Below are 5000 nucleotides of genomic sequence, written 5' to 3'. Positions count from 1 at the left end.
CCCTGCGAGTCGCCGCCGGCCTGCACGCCCGCCGTGCAGTCGACCGGGTCGAAGCCGGAATCGCGGCCGGGTTCCTGGAACTCTCGCCCGGCCTGCCCGCCCGGCCCGCCCCCCGGGCCGGGGCGCCAGTCGACATGGAGCCAAACTCGGTTTTGACCCCCTCCTGCAGCACGGTCCGGCCCCGGAGGTTCCTCCGTCCGACCTCCTGGAACCCAAGATGGGCATCCAGGGTCCCGAAATCCGTGTCCCCGAAAATCTCCGCGAACCTTTCCTGGCAATATTGTAGATGCGGCACCCGGCCCAGCCACCGGGGGCAACCGCCGAAAGTGTCCGCCCTCCTGGAGCGAAGGCCCGGGCAAGGCCCGTTTCAAAAACCTCATACGGACTTCCGGAGCCCGAGCCCCGGCGCCAGGTCGACCCAGGGCCGACCTCCCGGGCCCCAGAGAGGCTCGTCTCCGCCGCGGAAGCCGCCCGCCGCCCGCGCCGAAGGCCCCCGGGCCCGCCCGGCCTCCGGGCAGGGCACCGGGGAGAAGTAGGAATCGTGGCCGGGCTCCTGGAACTCCTGCCCGGCCTGCCACGCGGAAGCATGCCGGGTTCTCCCGCCGCGCCGTGCAGGTTCTTCCGCCCCTCGCCGGGGTAGCCGGGCTCCAACCGCTGGGCCCCGCAGCCTGGAAGGGCCCCTGCGAGTCGCCCCCCGGCCTGCACGCCCGCCGTGCAGTCGACCGGGTCGAAGCCGGAATCGCGGCCGGGTTCCTGGAACTCTCGCCCGGCCTGCCCGCCCGGCCCGCCCCCCGGGCCGGGGCTCCAGTCGACTTGGAGCCAAACTCGGTTTTGACCCCCTCCTGCAGCACGGTCCGGCCCCGGAGGTTCCTCCGTCCGACCTCCTGGAACCCAAGATGGGCATCTAGGGTCCCGAAATCCGTGTCCCCGAAAATCTCCGCGAACCTTTCCTGGCAATATTGTAGATGCGGCACCCGGCCCAGCCACCGGGGGCAACCGCCGAAAGTGTCCGCCCTCCTGGAGCGAAGGCCCGGGCAAGGCCCGTTTCAAAAACCTCATACGGACTTCCGGAGCCCGAGCCCCGGCGCCAGGTCGACCCAGGGCCGACCTCCCGGGCCCCAGAGAGGCTCGTCTCCGCCGCGGAAGCCGCCCGCCGCCCGCGCCGAAGGCCCCCGGGCCCGCCCGGCCTCCGGGCAGGGCACCGGGGAGAAGTAGGAATCGTGGCCGGGCTCCTGGAACTCCTGCCCGGCCTGCCACGCGGAAGCATGCCGGGTTCTCCCGCCGCGCCGTGCAGGTTCTTCCGCCCCTCGCCGGGGTAGCCGGGCTCCAACCGCTGGGCCCCGCAGCCTGGAAGGGCCCCTGCGAGTCGCCCCCCGGCCTGCACGCCCGCCGTGCAGTCGACCGGGTCGAAGCCGGAATCGCGGCCGGGTTCCTGGAACTCTCGCCCGGCCTGCCCGCCCGGCCCGCCCCCCGGGCCGGGGCTCCAGTCGACTTGGAGCCAAACTCGGTTTTGACCCCCTCCTGCAGCACGGTCCGGCCCCGGAGGTTCCTCCGTCCGACCTCCTGGAACCCAAGATGGGCATCTAGGGTCCCGAAATCCGTGTCCCCGAAAATCTCCGCGAACCTTTCCTGGCAATATTGTAGATGCGGCACCCGGCCCAGCCACCGGGGGCAACCGCCGAAAGTGTCCGCCCTCCTGGAGCGAAGGCCCGGGCAAGGCCCGTTTCAAAAACCTCATACGGACTTCCGGAGCCCGAGCCCCGGCGCCAGGTCGACCCAGGGCCGACCTCCCGGGCCCCAGAGAGGCTCGTCTCCGCCGCGGAAGCCGCCCGCCGCCCGCGGCGAAGGCCCCCGGGCCCGCCCGGCCTCCGGGCAGGGCACCGGGGAGAAGTAGGAATCGTGGCCGGGCTCCTGGAACTCCTGCCCGGCCTGCCCCGCGGAAGCATGCCGGGTTCTCCCGCCGCGCCGTGCAGGTTCTTCCGCCCCTCGCCGGGGTAGCCGGGCTCCAACCGCTGGGCCCCGCAGCGTGGAAGGGGCCCTGCGAGTCGCCGCCGGCCTGCACGCCCGCCGTGCAGTCGACCGGGTCGAAGCCGGAATCGCGGCCGGGTTCCTGGAACTCTCGCCCGGCCTGCCCGCCCGGCCCGCCCCCCGGGCCGGGGCGCCAGTCGACATGGAGCCAAACTCGGTTTTGACCCCCTCCTGCAGCACGGTCCGGCCCCGGAGGTTCCTCCGTCCGACCTCCTGGAACCCAAGATGGGCATCCAGGGTCCCGAAATCCGTGTCCCCGAAAATCTCCGCGAACCTTTCCTGGCAATATTGTAGATGCGGCACCCGGCCCAGCCACCGGGGGCAACCGCCGAAAGTGTCCGCCCTCCTGGAGCGAAGGCCCGGGCAAGGCCCGTTTCAAAAACCTCATACGGACTTCCGGAGCCCGAGCCCCGGCGCCAGGTCGACCCAGGGCCGACCTCCCGGGCCCCAGAGAGGCTCGTCTCCGCCGCGGAAGCCGCCCGCCGCCCGCGCCGAAGGCCCCCGGGCCCGCCCGGCCTCCGGGCAGGGCACCGGGGAGAAGTAGGAATCGTGGCCGGGCTCCTGGAACTCCTGCCCGGCCTGCCCCGCGGAAGCATGCCGGGTTCTCCCGCCGCGCCGTGCAGGTTCTTCCGCCCCTCGCCGGGGTAGCCGGGCTCCAACCGCTGGGCCCCGCAGCCTGGAAGGGCCCCTGCGAGTCGCCCCCCGGCCTGCACGCCCGCCGTGCAGTCGACCGGGTCGAAGCCGGAATCGCGGCCGGGTTCCTGGAACTCTCGCCCGGCCTGCCCGCCCGGCCCGCCCCCCGGGCCGGAGCGCCAGTCGACTTGGAGCCAAACTCGGTTTTGACCCCCTCCTGCAGCACGGTCCGGCCCCGGAGGTTCCTCCGTCCGACCTCCTGGAACCCAAGATGGGCATCTAGGGTCCCGAAATCCGTGTCCCCGAAAATCTCCGCGAACCTTTCCTGGCAATATTGTAGATGCGGCACCCGGCCCAGCCACCGGGGGCAACCGCCGAAAGTGTCCGCCCTCCTGGAGCGAAGGCCCGGGCAAGGCCCGTTTCAAAAACCTCATACGGACTTCCGGAGCCCGAGCCCCGGCGCCAGGTCGACCCAGGGCCGACCTCCCGGGCCCCAGAGAGGCTCGTCTCCGCCGCGGAAGCCGCCCGCCGCCCGCGGCGAAGGCCCCCGGGCCCGCCCGGCCTCCGGGCAGGGCACCGGGGAGAAGTAGGAATCGTGGCCGGGCTCCTGGAACTCCTGCCCGGCCTGCCCCGCGGAAGCATGCCGGGTTCTCCCGCCGCGCCGTGCAGGTTCTTCCGCCCCTCGCCGGGGTAGCCGGGCTCCAACCGCTGGGCCCCGCAGCCTGGAAGGGCCCCTGCGAGTCGCCCCCCGGCCTGCACGCCCGCCGTGCAGTCGACCGGGTCGAAGCCGGAATCGCGGCCGGGTTCCTGGAACTCTCGCCCGGCCTGCCCGCCCGGCCCGCCCCCCGGGCCGGAGCGCCAGTCGACATGGAGCCAAACTCGGGGTTGACCCTCGCCTGCAGCACGGTCCGGCCCCGGAGGTTCCTCCGTCCGAGCTCCTGGAACCCAAGATGGGCATCTAGGGTCCCGAAACCCGTGTCCTCGAAAATCTCCGCGAACCTTTCCTGGCAATATTGCAGATGCGGCACCCGGCCCAGCCACCGGGACGAACCGCCGAAAGTGTCCGGCCTCCTGGAGCGAAGGCCCGGGCAAGGCCCGTTTGAAAAACCTCATACGGACTTCCAGGGCCGGAGCCCCGGCGCCAGGTCGACCGCGGGCCTCCCTCCCGGGGCCCAGCACGGCTCGTCTCCCCCGCGGGAGCAGCCCGCCGCCCTCGCCGAAGGCCCCCGGACCTGCCCGGCCTCCGGGCAGGGCACCGGGGAGAAGCCGGAATCGCGGCCGGGCTCCTGGAACTCTCGCCCGGCCAAGCCGCTCGGCCCGCCCCTGGGCCGGAGCTCCAGTCGACATGGAGCCAAACTCGCGGTTGAACCTCTCCTGCAGCACGGTCCGGCCCCGGAGGTTCCTCCGTCCGAGCTCCTGGAACCCAAGATGGGCATCTAGGGTCCCGAAACCCGTGTCCCCGAAAATCTCCGCGGACCTTTCCTGGCAATATTGTAGATGCGGCACCCGGCCCAGCCGCCGGGAGCAACCGCCGAAAGTGTCCGGCCTCCTGGAGCGAAGGCCCGGGCACGGCCCGTTTGAAAATCCTCATACGGACTTCCAGGGCCGGAGCTCGGGAGCCAGGTCGACCCCGGGCCTCCCTCCCGGGCGTTAGGGCGGCTCGTCTCCCCCGCGGGAGCAGCCCGCTGCCCGCGCCGAAGGCCCCCGGACCCGCCCGGCCTCCGGGCAGGGCACCGGGGAGAAGCCGGAATCGCGGCCGGGCTCCTGGAACTCTCGCCCGGCCAAGCCGCTCGGCCCGCCCCTGGGCCGGAGCTCCAGTCGACATGGAGCCAAACTCGCGGTTGAACCCCTCCTGCAGCACGGTCCGGCCCCGGAGGTTCCTCCGTCCGAGCTCCTGGAACCCAAGATGGGCATCTAGGGTCCCGGAAACCGTGTCCCCGAAAATCTCCGCGGACCTTTCTCGGCAATATTGTAGATGCGGCACCCGGCCCAGCCACCGGGACGAACCGCCGAAAGTGTCCGCCCTCCTGGAGCGAAGGCCCGGGCACGGCCCGTTTGAAAAACCTCATACGGACTTCCGGAGCCCGAGCCCCGGCGCCAGGTCGACCCAGGGCCAACCTCCCGGGCCCCAGAGAGGCTCGTCTCCCCCGCGGGAGCAGCCCGCCGCCCGCGCCGAAGGCCCCCGGACCTGCCCGGCCTCCGGGCAGGGCACCGGGGAGAAGCCGGAATCGCGGCCGGGTTCCTGGAACTCTCGCCCGGCCCGCCCCTGGGCCGGAGCTCCAGTCGACATGGAGCCAAACCCGGGGTTGACCCCCTCCTGCAGCACGGTCCGGTCCCGG

The sequence above is a fragment of the Alligator mississippiensis genome, unplaced genomic scaffold (assembly GCF_030867095.1).
Source record: "Alligator mississippiensis isolate rAllMis1 unplaced genomic scaffold, rAllMis1 scaffold_37, whole genome shotgun sequence".
Classification (NCBI taxonomy): Eukaryota; Metazoa; Chordata; order Crocodylia; family Alligatoridae; genus Alligator; species Alligator mississippiensis.
This window is presented reverse-complemented; position numbering follows the sequence as displayed.